At 35.5% G+C, this 15,344-nt stretch overlaps 1 long non-coding RNA gene across 1 annotated transcript in view; it reads right to left on the reverse strand.

The window, feature by feature from the left end:
- Positions 1-14,828, reverse strand: part of LOC144434962 (uncharacterized) — a 61,646-nt gene extending 46,818 nt beyond the window's left edge. The window contains exon 1 of the long non-coding RNA XR_013480869.1: positions 14,385-14,828. This is a non-coding gene — a long non-coding RNA (uncharacterized LOC144434962). The remainder of the gene's footprint in view (positions 1-14,384) is intronic.
- Positions 14,829-15,344: the final 516 nt, after the last annotated feature.

A 15,344-nucleotide genomic window follows, 5' to 3' on the forward strand; every position in this document is an offset into this window, starting at 1 on the left:
CGGTGCGCTTAAAACTCGACAAACAATTGCGAAGCGTGCAATATAAATGATACCTCGACAACAAACAGGTGATGAAAAATGGATAAAAGAAATTGGTGAAGCGTTACCGGACATCCACCTTGTAACTGAAAAATCTGAACACAAAACTAATAGGATGAGTGAAACATTGAAACATTTGAATTGTCTGTTGAAGACAGATGAGACAGTAAACCGTCAGATTTATTGTCTTGGACGTTATAGCAAGGGTTGCACTCTATTCAATTTGGTGAACTCATTCCCACAGACTGATAGTTAAAGAGAAGAGATGAGGTGTCGGGGTGAACGCTGTCTTGTGTCGTAGCAGACCAGCGCTAACACGAATCCGGCAGAATCACTACCCTATATTTGATCAGCTTGGAATATGTTAATTAATATCATTTGCACTTTGCAGGTTTACTTGTTTTGTTGCCGCCATATTGGTTGCCATTGGAAACACGGGAAATCCGTGTCCTTCAACAAATTGTACATTTAATACTCGAGGTCGCATAAAGTTTTGCACGACTGCGCAGCAGTGCCGAAATGTGTTACAAATTACGCATTTAAGAAATGCCGCCACTTGGTTTTAAGACTAGATTGTTGCGTTGGTTGCCGTTGGTAACACAGTGAATCGTTAGCTCTTAACCAGGTTCTTAACATACATCATGCATAAGTTGATGACGTTTTCAGTACATGTACTTTTATATACGACTGCGCAGTGTTGTCACATATACACACTCGACAGATAACGTTCTTACAACCACCCGTTACAACTGATCAGCACTACGATACACAAGTCGTCACTGTCGCAAATACTGCGAACGTTGACTTTGGCTGCAGTGGAGAGTGGAGAACTTTATGCGGGCTTATTTTCAGGCTAGATACGGATGGCGATTTTAATTGCCCTGGCCTTTAAGGAGACGGCAAAACTGGTAGGAATAATAATGATATACTGCTAGTGATGTGTAACTGTACGAGACATAACCTTCACCATTTTATACAGCGTGGGAAAATATGCCAACTATGTATTGCCTGAAGTATAAAAAAAAAGAATAATAAAACAGACCAAATAAATATATTAAATAAAAGAGACAAATTATTGAAACAGCCACCAAACAACACAAGCGAGTTCGTAATAATTGGATGAAAACGTAACGAAGTTTACGTAAACCGTATGTAGGGTCTGAACGTTTGAGTCAATTGGTTCTTTTTCGCCTCAGGACTTTCGCTCTTCAAGTTGACGCACGATTTTAGAACAGAACACAACACACAAACACTGGATTGCTTGCCAAATGACAGATGGTACCTCACCCTTCAGGTGAGAATATTAACGAGAAAGTCTAGGCCTAATAAATCAATAACGTAGAGTTACTGAGAGTAGCGTCAAGAGGAATAAGTTTGACTAAACAGTGCGTGGTATACATTTTCAGCCTTAGTGTGCATAATACAGTAACTTGGTTTGCATTATTTTACCAATTTATTTGCCTATTTTATTCGAATATTATGTGACATCATAGTAAAAATTGCTTTAATATAAACAAAGTCAATAATACACTAGGCCTAAAAGACAAAGACTGTGGGTCGATAGTTGGAGGTTACACCTCAACCTCGTTCAGCAAACTTAGTAGTGAACCAACCCAGTTCCGTGGAGTTGAATTTGTTTTCGCGACTTTTTTTTCACTTGAGCGTGAAGAATGCTAATGGAGATTTATTGTTTACAGAACAACAACACATAAATCTTCTGCGGCAAATTAGAGAGATAAAGATCACAAATCGGAACGTTGAACACAGACGACAGTCAACCGACCCGTTAACGAAACTGACTATGTCCACTAGGGGGCGGTATGCAGTAATTTTGAGTGTCGCAACAGACGTACATGGATAGGTTAGAAGAAAATATTATTTGATTAGATGGTACGTATTTCAGACGATTGTTTCAACAACCATTTTGGTAAATCCACCTGCATTACATTAAGATAAACTAACGTTTGCAGTGAATGACGGTGTACACCTTAAATAATCAGTGTTTCTACAGGCCATGTTAGCACTATTAGTCATCTTCATGTATACGTGGTATGCAGTGTTTAAAAGCAGACGTAGACTAAATCTTGTACTAAAATTATACTACTGATGCACCGGTTTTAATGTAATCAAAACAGAGCCATGGTGGCGGTAAACACAAAGAGTGGGTTATTTTGATGACACATAGTCTGTCTTGTTCATTGTACACACATGCACAGACAAGTGTCTTCTTACTTTGTGATACATGTCACCTTAGTTCAACCCTCAGGTCAATTGTCCCTTTTACGACAAATGGGTTGGTCAGTCTTCATTCGTGCAATGATGAATTATCAAACACTGACAGAAAAAGGTCAAAACTTGGCTGGTCTGTTCTTTTACAGGTATCATTTCGGTACCATTAACACCATTTCTCTGAACATTTTATCACAAAGTTCTATATAAAGTTTGCTTTATTTTATCAATTCTCATCGATTCTGTTGCTTAGTAGATACACATTAAACGGATCTAATAGTCAATTTGGTTAATTTTGGGACGGGCGATGTTTTGAAGTTTAATCCTTGATTGTAAATGGAGGATTATTTCTATTTAGAAACGTTATGTGTCATGTAAAGTTGATGTTTGTACATGCTGCGCTTTGTGGACGTTGAATAGAAAGTGCGATGGCATTCTAAGTGAACTATGTAGACCAACACCTCTATTATTCATACTAGTTACTCCTGAGTACTTATAAGACCAAATGAATACACTCTTTCTGAAAAGATTTTTGCCATTTTAAACGCCCTACCTAAAGAAAAGAAAAGTGCAATGACATTTCCAATAAAATATTAAGGGCAACACTTCCATTATCTGTGAATATTGACTTCGTTAAAGTCCCATTAAGACCGAATAAATACTCTAAGTCTTTAAAAAGTCTATTTTGGTATTTTAAAACACTTAACCAAAAAGAAAGTGCAATGACATTGTCAGTACTAGTGACATCGTGAGGACAACTCTCACTGTCTCTAATATTTACTTCGTGAAAGCCTTAAGTACCATCAAGACCGAATGTAAACACTCTAACAAATTTATTTTGGTATTTGGTATTAAAGGTGATTCTAAATACTTATTTTCCTTGACAACGTGGTCGTGATGTACAAGTATTTTGGTCTTGACCATCATTAAGGACGTCGTCAACTATTAAACTATGTTATAATGAAACATTACAACTAAGTCAATTCTTGTACATTGTTACGATGAGTGAAACTACTCAGTAAACACTATCTCTGACAACGACCGTAGCTTGGTTGGTGCATCAAAAATACAAATTAAAAATGACATAAAATGTAAGTTGATTTACATTGTCAATACAATAGTTCGTCTGAGTTGATCATTCTCTTCTGATTATAACAGTCCTCCAGCAGTTGGCTGAGCGACTGTATTGTATTCACTTTATTTCTGTATGTTATTTTTGTATGCTTTACCGTGCTTACTGCCATTCAATAGATTGATTGATTGATTGATTGATTATTTATGTATTATAAATCTTAAGTCGTTCATTTCGCTATTAAACCCTGTATATATTTTCATTCGCATCGCAATTTTAACTACCTTTCGGTGAAAGAGACCATTGCTATGCCCCGTCATTATGCCAAGAGAATTAAACTTATTGTCCAATAGTTCGTTAACCCTACCGGACAGGTAAAAATCTACTAGAATGGTGACTGCGCCCCCTCGAGCCCAGCTTTATAATTGTAGCATATGCGTTGGCGAGAGAATATGGTTTAAGCCAACACAGTCATATCAGAACAATAACTATTATAAGAATAGATTATAGAAAGCGATAGAACGAATAACCCTTTCTCTATAAGCTTATTTTCTTGACTATCAGGTGTGCTATGATCCGAGCAGTGATAAAGTATAGTTGTGTGTGCGTGTGTGTGTGTGTGTGTGTGTGTGTGTGTGTGTGTGTGTGTGTGTGTGTGTGTGTGTGTGTGTATATATATATATATATATATATATATATATATATATATATATATATATATATATATATATATATATATATCATAACCTTATTATAAGTTTATCTATGTTACCCGATATTAGTACAATACAATACAATAAAGAGTAAAGAAAAATACTTGTACAAACCAAAAAGGTACAATTTTACATCGTATTAGTTGTACAGATAGTGGTGAGTATATACCTGAGGCCAGATGTAATCAAAAGGCCTAAAAGGCAGTAAATGTATTTGTCGAGTGTATATCACGAGGCAGCAGGTATATTTTTGTTCAAATGATATTCTCGAATTTTGAATCCATGTTGAATAAATTTGCTTATTTCAACTAATGTATTTTTGTCTTTTACTTTAAGGAGATTCTCATTATCCGTGCTTGTACAAGAATATATATATTTAATTTGTTAAAGAGTTCTTTCCTTTCATTTTGATATCCTGTATAGCGTAATAAAAAATGCTCCTCGTCTTCTATTTCACCTTGTTTACATACAGGGCATGTCCTGCTTGATAAGGTGGTGTTTGTGTATCTTCCAGTTTCTATATGTAAAATATGTGCACTAATTCTAAGTTTTGTCATTGCTGGTCTGTATTGTGGGTTTTTAATGTCTTCTAAATAGTTTTCAAAGTTCATATCCGTTTTAATTTGTCTATATGTACGTAATTTATTTTTATGTTGTTTGTCCTAGTTGTCCTTCATTGTGTCTATTATATTTTTGTGGAGAAACAACTTCAACTTTTCTTTAAATCTAGCAATTAGGTTTTCACTGTTGGAGTGGTTTGGTTCAGCTGTCCAGACCTATCCATACTCAAAGGTTTTAATGTTTGCTTCATTCCTGTGGCCCGTAATTGTATTCCGTGGACTCCAAATTTTTGCTCAGACAGTAAGCTTCCTTAGTTAGGATATATATATATATATATATATATATATATATATATATATATATATATATATATATATATATATATATATATATATATATATATATATATATATATATATATATATATATATATAGTGAGTCTATTATTTGGATATCCATGGCAATATTTTTCTGTAACTTTGTCTAATCAGTTTTTACAACAACTTAGTTATACCAAATAACCTATATTACACATTTGTCTATAAACTCGTGTATGTGCTATTCTTCATGTTGTAGTGGTAATTGACATCAATCGAACAATAATTGTGTTGTGGTCACTTTCTGAAATCAACATATTTGAACATAGACGTTGATAGTCTCGGTTACCCAGACTCTCGCCGCTGGGGGCTCTGTCAGGGAGGTCTCGTAGGCAGAGCCCCCAGCGGCGAGAGTCTGGGTAACCGAGACTAAGACGTTGAATGAAGAGCAAAATCAATACTTTTCTGGACCGTACGTACACATTGGAGAGAAACGTTTATGGCTGGACAAAGGGACGTGTTACCATGGCAATTTAGCGTAATAATGGACAACATTTGTGTTGTAAAATATGTATTATAATGGATATTTTCAAGAGAAACATTACCACTTGCATAAATATTTTAGCAATACTCGTTTGGGGGCGCTATAGTATAATAGGATCGGTGGCACGTCTTCATTCACAGGGACACGTACGTATTATTGCTTTAGATTGTTGTTTTCCGAAGGAAAATGTCACACGAATCTTGTTACTACAAATGTATCAATACACGCTCTAGACAAGAAGGTGGCTTCTTGTGTTCTTTCCAAACGGTAGTGGAATTATATTAAAGTCAAAAAAGTGTTAATTTAGCCCGTAGAGAAGGAAAAAACAGATAACACTGAGCATCGCAGTAACACGTCAACGAATGGTTAGCCCTGGCTGTGTGGTCGATGAGTGCCCACAGTACAAGGATATTCGACTACAATTATGTGATAGATATCGGTACATCCAAACATCCCTTATAGCGATGCGAAGCTCCGAGGACTGTGAGAGAGTCTACCCTATGTCTTCATTTGATTGGTTGGCCAACTTGAGCATTGTCTTTCTCCCGAGGACTCTGAGACATTAAATGTTTTATATTTTGATTTTATTTGACTTTATGTACATGCTATTTTTAGTGATGTGAAAACTAGTGTGGTCATTCAGTTAATATATATCAAACGTCTGCATGTTGGGATGCCTTCTTCATTTTTAGTCATTCAAAATAAAAAATTCTCTGTTAATAAGTACATAAATAACACATTTTGTTGGTAATGTCTTTTGTTTGTAGAAAGGCATTATGTTTTATTTTAATGTTTTGTCTTTGGTAAAAGTTGTTGTTTACTGTGCTAAATTCGCTACAGTATTGCATATTGTGTTTTGAAATAAATGTTGACGTTATTAGTGTGACGTCATTAGTGCGATAGTCTGTTATTTAACCATTTACGTTGCATTCAAGGGCTTCTTTGTTGTCTTTCAGCCTCTTGGAGTTGTTATAGGAAATATGCCACTTTATTACTCGAGGAAGAAACTTAACACAGCAATAAGGTCTCCTTAATCTGAGTCAAAATAGAAGCAAGTGTGGTGAAGAACTTACACCGCAAGGGGGCGCCCTAGCAATTGTAAACGTGAACTGTAACTAACAATTCACCAGTTCAAATTAGTAACAAACCCGATTTCTCAGTGTTTTTGTTGAGTGTGGTATAAAGCAGTTTAAATCTACCTGAGTTCCCCTGTCATTTTACTGGGTTCCCAACCAAACTTATGGTACAGTGTATTGGCGACAATGCTAGTTTTATCATATTCTGCCCTTTCTGTTAACTGCGTTCCCAAACCTAATGGCAAAAACTTGTTCTGATGGCACTGTCTTTGATTTGTAAACTTAAGTGTAACTTTTAGTAAAGGGTGTATACATTTCACATCGAAACATCATGTAGACTTTATTAATTCCTTTGAATTTGTTTCTGTTTAGATGTACTCTTTATTTATTTATTTTTATTTTAAATGTTGTTATATTCCTGAGTTAATTGTTTGAATTCTATTCCTGTTTCTGGGAATATGAAAATATTAGCTTTATACAAGTATATCGTGTTCCAAATTAAATAAAAAAGAAGTACGTATAATTCAACATCTTCCACGATGTGTTATATACATTTGATATACAATTCAAAATCCAGTGCTGGTAGATTTTTAAAAAAAAATTTCAGGTTTGTTGTTCTTAGGGACCGGTCAGTTTCTTCGGCCCGGGGGGTGGATTTGTAGGGGGGGGGGGACACTCAGTTTTTGAAATTGGCAGTGTGGGGGGGGGGGGTCATGCTGTTTTGAAAATTGTGGATAGGGGTCATTGTGTTTTGGATTGTGATGGAAGAAAAAAATCCTTTTCTACAATGGCATATAGCTTTGTCTGAAATATGGTACACGTAAATATTTGTTCTTGTCCCTGTTTCTTACATAAATTCTTTGATATTACTTATTTAGTTCAAACATAACTACATATACATATACATATACATATACATATACATATACATATACATATACATATACATATATACAGGTATTACCTAGCTACCACTCTATTTACATAACATATTATTTAAATACTTGGCTGTTTCACAATCAATGCTTCACTTATATTGCACTTTGGGGCAAAAGTGAACTTCAAGGTTTCGTAATGGTAATCTTCATAGATAGTTTATAAAAGAAGTTAATCTAAATTGTTCTACTCGTCAGTATGAACTTGTCAGAAGGGATTAATACACTTTCTATTTTGGACACTACATGTTATTGACACTACAAATCACCACATCTCATCAGATTCCAGTTTCTATTATACACTAGGTATGACCACCTAAAGTTCTCTAACATACCGGTGACTTTACTATACATGCAATATTAGTGCCTCTATACCAAGTGTTACGAACCCATTTTTGTGTGACAAGGGAAACTCATTTAAAACTTACATTTACGTTAGCTTTTCGAAGCTTGGGAATATTACCTCAAAGGCTATGAATAACCTAAACATTGCCTTAATAGAAGAAAAAACTGCAGATCTGCCAGGGGAAAACCCCAAGGACTCCCTATAACCCCCAGAGGTCACCCATGCATTCAACCAACAATCAGATGCACCAGCAACCTTTTCACTGTCACAATGGTATTAAACTTTACTTAAATATTTTCACCCTATTCTAATTTGATATGATATTGTCTTTTAAAGATGTGACATGTTTGCCAAGATAGTGTAAAATTGCCTTAAACTCCAAATCTCCCCTACCAATGATACTACCATTAGATGTGCTGACCTTTACTACATGCATATAATGATGCCAGTTAACTTTTTAAGAACATATTTCAACCCTATGTAAGTTATAATAGAATAGTTTCTGATACTTGATGGTGCTGTCTTGTAAAGCATGGATTAAGTTATTGCTTGAAAGGGTCTGAATAGCCTAAAAATTCGCTTTCAGAATAAAAATCCTCCAGGGCTTCTAGAGGGAGACCCCCTCGGACCCTCACATGAGGTGGACATATCCCAGTCTCAAGCTCTTCCCCTCTTACTGTCAAGATGCTATCAAAGTATATTTCAAAAGTATTTCAACCCTGTGTAGTTGCTTTTTACATATGTTGGAGCTGTCTTGTAAAGCTTGGAAATTATTGTCTGAAAGGGTCTGAATAGTCTCAAAATTGACTTTTCAGAGTAAAAAAGCTCCAGGGCTTCTAGGAGGAGACCCCTAGGACCCCCATAAGAGATGTACATATTCCCTTCTCAAGCTTTCCCCCTACCTTTCACTGTCATATGCTATTAAACTCCTTTTGGAATATATTACACTATGTAGTCAATAATTATAATCATGATAGTGCTAACCCGGGATCTTATAAAGTAGTTGCAAGACTGTGAAGCAGTCCACACTGAGTCGCGAACTAGAAAATACCTGTCACGTGAATATTATATATGGGGGTGCGGGGTTCATCATGTTTTAGAATTAAGTGATGGGGGGGGGGGGGTTTCAGCCTGTTTTTGGTTTAACAACAACAACAACAACAACAACAATAATAATAATAACAATAACAACAACAACAACAACAACAACAACAACAACAACAACAACGACGACGACGACGACGACGACGACGACGACAACGACAACGATGGTGGTGGTGATGATGACGACGACGACGACGACGACGACGACGACTTCCTTTCCTTGGAATCCTAAACCAGCCTGTCTATAGCGCTGATCGGCGAGAGTTACAAGAGCTATCAGAGTTACAGATCAACGCCATAGACAAGGTATAAACCAGCCATCTTGCTGACTGGGGCATTTTAACATTTTTAGTGTTAAGATCAAAACCATTTCGGCATCCATCTTTACGTGTTCATATAGGTTATGATTTCTCCTGACCTTAGGTTATGATTTCTCCAATCTTTAGGTGCGCTTTCTCCTGACCTTAAGTTATGCTTTCTCCTGACCTTAGGTTATGATTTCTCCTGAACTTAGGTTATGGTAAAATTGAGTTCAAAGACAGCTTAAAGAAAGCATTAAGTCCACATTCTTAGTCTGATAATAACTAACTACGGGCAATTGCAGTTTTGAAGAATAAGAACTTTGTGACAACATTAAATTTTCTTATTATCAGTTTTCTATATGATTTACAATAAACAAATAGATAGCAAACTTCCCGCGTTCACGCTCAAGTCATTTCAGGCAATAACATCAATTGTGTATATTTACCATCATATAGGAAATGAGAGCTATAAAATAAAATACAAATGTACAGTGGTGACAAAGAGATGGCAGTTTATAGTTTGGTCATGAGAATGGAAGGATTATAAGAACTCTGGCTACAGGATAATTTTGCTGAATGTAATGCGTTCAGAATAGCTCAGTGTCCCCTAGCCCTCAAAGTATACTTGAGTACTTGTAGGGAAAATTGATACCTAACTTTTAGTTAAATTAACCCTATCTTGATACAAGAAGAATTGGTATATGTTGGTATAGACATGGATGTACTAACTGACAAATACATCTATGGAACAGAGATACATAGGCATTCAAACGTACACCGTGATGGACCTTGCTGAATAGAAAATCTTGATGCTAAATTTGCCATTTCCGCTAATTATGATAATTATTTTTTTAAAAAAACGTTTCTCACCATGCTCCACAGCTTTCTAGATTTTTGATATCTTGTTGAGCATAGAATTCCGATTAAGTTGCACTACCATTTTTAACTGCAATTATGCAGGTTAGGTCAAAATATTCACTATTGGATTACTCTCTGTACTTTTCTGTGACTCTACTATCCATATAAGTTTGCTAAACTATACAGTATACAGTATTCAACATAATATTAACATAACTATAAAAACTACAAAGTTCCGAATTTTAATTTCAAGTTCTTGAATGATCTAGGACCGTGGGATGTATTCTGACAATACGCACTTACAGAGAATACAACAAATAGACGGTCACTCACTCATCCAACGGTTGACAAAATGCATTGTTGACGATAGACCCTGATTCTTCTTTTAACGCTATATTCTCAATAATGGGAGATCCATTACCCCCATTTGTAAAATGAAGACAGACTATCATGCCCATCCCTGTATTGTTTCCCTATGTATTAGATACTGTAAGGAAACAATAGTGTATACATTTACTCAACATGGGTTGACACTGTGTCACCACCCTCTCTTTGACCACTTGTTACTAGTTCACTTCGCTCATGAAATCTATTGGGGGTTACAACGCCACGTAAGATAAATTACTGTCAGTGCCATTTATCGTACAATGCAGGACGACGTCACCCTGGTTAAGAAAGGACCCGATTTCTAAGAAATACGAGATTACCCGATGTTTACAACTTAAGACGTAAAGGGGGAATTTTCAAACATTTAAAGTAAGTCAGAACTAAAATTTTCTCCTATTAAACGGTTTACAAACAGTATCCGAAATGTGCTGTTTTGGGGATACAACTAACGTTCTCATTGTTGACACCATTTATACACGACTATACTCACAGCTTGTATGTACCCAGAAGACCAACGTTTCCAGCGTATCTTTTTTAAATGACTTGAAATGTAAAAGAGTGCACAACTTTTGTGAATGTTAGAATTGCTTGTAAACATCATAAATTTGTGAAAGTTTTAAGGGGGGGGGGTCTTGATGGGGAGTTTATTTACCCTATGTATATATCAATTGTATTGCATTTTATTAATGCTGTAAAATAACTTTACTATCTGACCAATTAACGGAAAGTTAGCAAATATTATTCGTGGTATAATTTCTGGTTGCAATACGTATTGTTTCATTATGCGTGTAATATTCTTTTCTCTTCCTACTTTTTAAAATTCGTCTTGTTATCATTGAATTACATGATTTACCATTGCATATAGGTGATCTCTTTAATACACAGGACCCTGTACAACCCACCGAACTCTGTAAAAACCTGCGTAAACTGAATTCTGTACAAACACGAGATTCTATATAATTGAAAATCCTAAAAATAAAGAAATAAAAGCATCCGTTCGTACCTTTTGAAAAGATTGATATGATGCTATATTTTTCTCAAATGCTGATACTGTCTTTTAACAGTAAGTTATTTTAGTGTTTTCCCTTACTGTACCCACTGAAGGTAGAGTCTCGTAAAAGTTCACGTTATAGTCGTCAAATAGCGCCCTCTTTTGGGGGTTTCCTCAAACATGACGAGGTATCATGATAACATGATGTCTGTTTTCAGAGTGATCTTTTTTTTACATTAATATCAACTCTTCAATATGGTCTACAGTAGAATGGAAAATCAATTTTAAAAAAGTTTGCCTAATAAGCCATGTCGGATTTCTCCCATCATGTGGACTTAATAACGTACTTTGACTTCCAATGCTCTAGGCCTATCTATTTATGAGTAACCTGTTCACTTAATTAATATCTCAACGTCTCGTTCCTAAGGAGGTTTTCTTCCCGCCAATATCAAATACTCAAAAATGGCACTCTCACCATTTCTAAATCGCCAATTTTATTTTGACATAGCGACCAAATCATTCATTTCATCGAAAACCAGCATGTAATTATTCAAAAGCGTGAAACGGACTTTTCACGTCGGAATGATAACTAAAGGTATTGTTCAAATGGTACTAAAGCACCTCAAACCAGTTTACATAAAATTGGCCGAGCACGTACATTTGTTTGATGTATAGCAAAGGTTGGGATGAATGTACTTTAATATTGATTTTGATATTGAAAATTACAAAATTATCTGCACGTATGTCCCCCATACGTGCTACACATTCTGGATGCATTAAATTGACAATTCAAATCGAGTTTGACAAAACATGTGTTATCAGCTTTGGCATCACATAGTTTTATGTTGAAGTGTTTACCAGAGCGCTGTGTTTACCAGACAGGTCAGTTTGTGATAAGAGAATGACATACAACCTGCACAGTTTTTATTGTTTGATCATTCAACCATACAATGCCTGTATTCATCCAAAAACTCGTCTCAGCCTAGATGTCTTTGTTTTTACAAAATCATTGCTACCTATTTAATCACTTATTGAAACAATCCAATCTTGTTATTGGACTGAGTGACGGACCAAAAGTTGTTCTGTTCGAGAAGAAATTTCTGCTAATACGAAAGACCAATATTCGTTCTTATTCGAAACGTCACCAATTCGTAGGCATTGCTCGAGTATAATCGAGAATAATATTTTACGTGTTAATTTTTTCTTATTCATCAAAGCTTTTCGAATTACTTTAATTTCATTGAACTTTTCGAATTACTTTAATTTCATTGGTATTAGATGCAATACTGACACAAGTATCACAAAAAAACCTTAAACCGATCTGGTGTTATATAGACCAAAAGACCAAAAATCTCAAAATGTATTGCTGTGTAATATCACTACGATGTACCCCAGTGAGAAGCCTCCACAAAAATAGACTTCAAAATGACCTGTACGCCTTTGCAAGTCTCACCACTCATTTTCACAGATCTTTAATACCAAAGATCATGGTCGCCATTTTGGATGTAGGCAAAGTATAATGGCTAAAATAAATTAAAACTTTAATTTACATTTTATCAAAACAGAAATTGAGGTGTTGTTAGGATGTTAAAATAAATATTTGTCCTTGTTTATAAAACCTTTAAATATAATGTTCGTGGCCATGCTAGGTAAAATTTGTGAATACGACCAGACACAATGCCATAATGAGGCATGGTAATTTTCATGACTAGCTTATAGCCTGTTTACGGCACTTACAGTATATTCGCTTATATTCCGTATATACCATATAAGTACCGTAAACAGGCTATTTCTTGATTAGTCAACGAACAGAGTAAAAAATTAGTGGAATTGATTATGTATTTCAGAAACATGAAAGAGTGGTTGTTAAATGAAATTTATGCAATCAACTACTCGATACACATTCCAGCGTTTGTACATTTGCCATCATGGCTAGTTACCAATCTCTGATACCTGTATAATGCTCGTATTGATAAACAAACCAATTAGTTCAGAGTTAAAATTTAGAAAGAATGATAATTGTAGACAGTCTTGCGAACCAACCTTTTTCAGTAAAAATGCTAACGTCTGTCAACCCGGAACACATTGTCTCTCTGTGTGTTTTACGTTTGAGGTCCTGAGAGACCTAAATCCTAAGATTACACGCTTAAATCCACCAATTAACAAACAGTGTAAGTAGACGTTTACTAATATATCATCTATACTGCCAACAAACCTGATCAAATTATTGCAAATTGCCTATTAATGGTTAATAATTGTCCATTAAATACAACTTGATAGCTTATATTATCGATCGTGAAGAGTGTGTCGAGCCAGCGGCAGAGACACGATCGAACTCTGCACTCAAGGCCATATACAATCACGCCGTTGTAACACTTGGTGAAAGCGACTACAGTATTTGTTCACTAGTGGACATTCAGGAACGCTCAGGAACGTGGTGCTACCCCCGCAAAGCATAATAGGCTATTCATGATGTGGTCAGAGGTACAAGGGCAAAGAATTTAAGCATATGCAACAGATGATACACAACAAATACTCGATACTGTATTTACGAGATATTAAAATAAATAATTTCTAAAAGCAGAACGTTTTCTGTATAAAACTTGAAGGAGGTTTACACGCGAGTTCTCGTAGAATCTGAGTTCATCAGCAAATTTTAAGGAAAAAAATTAACATGTTTTTAATCATTGGCTTAGAGCAAAACACAACCTAACGAGCATCTATCGAACAGGACTGTTTGGTCAAACTTTACAAATATATGTAATTTCTACGGATAGTACAGATATATGTACGTGTGTGTATAGCTGCTCCATAGAAACGTCGCGCTACTGGAGGAGAGAAACAACAAATCCAAACCCGATCATGCGATATTGAAATATAGAGAATATCGGAATATAGATAGTTTCATACCTGTTAGAAAGTGTCATAAAGTTTGCAGATGGTGAAAACATCTCTCAATCATCCGATTTTTAGCAATTCCATGACTCTGTGTTAAAGTCTGCGCAATTTTGTCTTCCACTTCTGGCGAATGGCATTCCACATATATAGTAAACAAGTTAGTACTGTTCAAGCAGTACAATACCGTCTCTTGGCGAGTCTTTTGGCCATTCATAGCGTACATTCCAGTCTATTATGTCCACCACGTTTTCAAGTTTCACTAAAAAGAACGTACAGTGGAATATACACGAAATATACAAAGTTCATAAATCTACGTTGCGAGTTCCATCCGGCGACGTTATACATTTCACCTTGCAACAAATATCAGAACTGCCGCTCAAAGTTGCCAATTTAGCCATGCGGACCCCGTAAACAGACAGACTCCATTGTACGTAGGGATCTAATAAATAACGTGAACGAAAAGACCCGCCTCTGGGATGGAAATACCAAGTAACCATTGGTTAAACCTCTAAACATTGACATTTTGTACATTCCTAGCATAGCATAGAGTGGGTAATGGATTATACGAGTACAATAAGTCACATTCAAATGGTGCTTGTTACCACTAGTGGCATAGATAACCTTCTGCGATACCTACTTGTTTGTACTACTAGTTTTCTCACGAGAGCAAGATCAAGAATTTTAATGAAATAATTGTATGGACTAATACAACCAGTATCACATGACAATTTCATATAAATCACGCAATGCTCAAATTCGACTATCTATGTATATATTTATACAGCAATATACACACATATATCATTGTATTTATCTTCTTTTTCACCATTTACAAAATAATTTGAAAATTACAACGATTTTAAAAATATCCTCTTATTTTATAGGGTTTTAAAAACAATCATTTTTGTAGCAATATTTTCATTGGGTAATTTACTTCGAAAGCGTCAGATCTAGAGTTATATTTCAAATTTC

The sequence above is a fragment of the Glandiceps talaboti genome, chromosome 5, assembly GCF_964340395.1.
Source record: "Glandiceps talaboti chromosome 5, keGlaTala1.1, whole genome shotgun sequence".
Lineage (NCBI taxonomy): Eukaryota > Metazoa > Hemichordata > Enteropneusta > Spengelidae > Glandiceps > Glandiceps talaboti.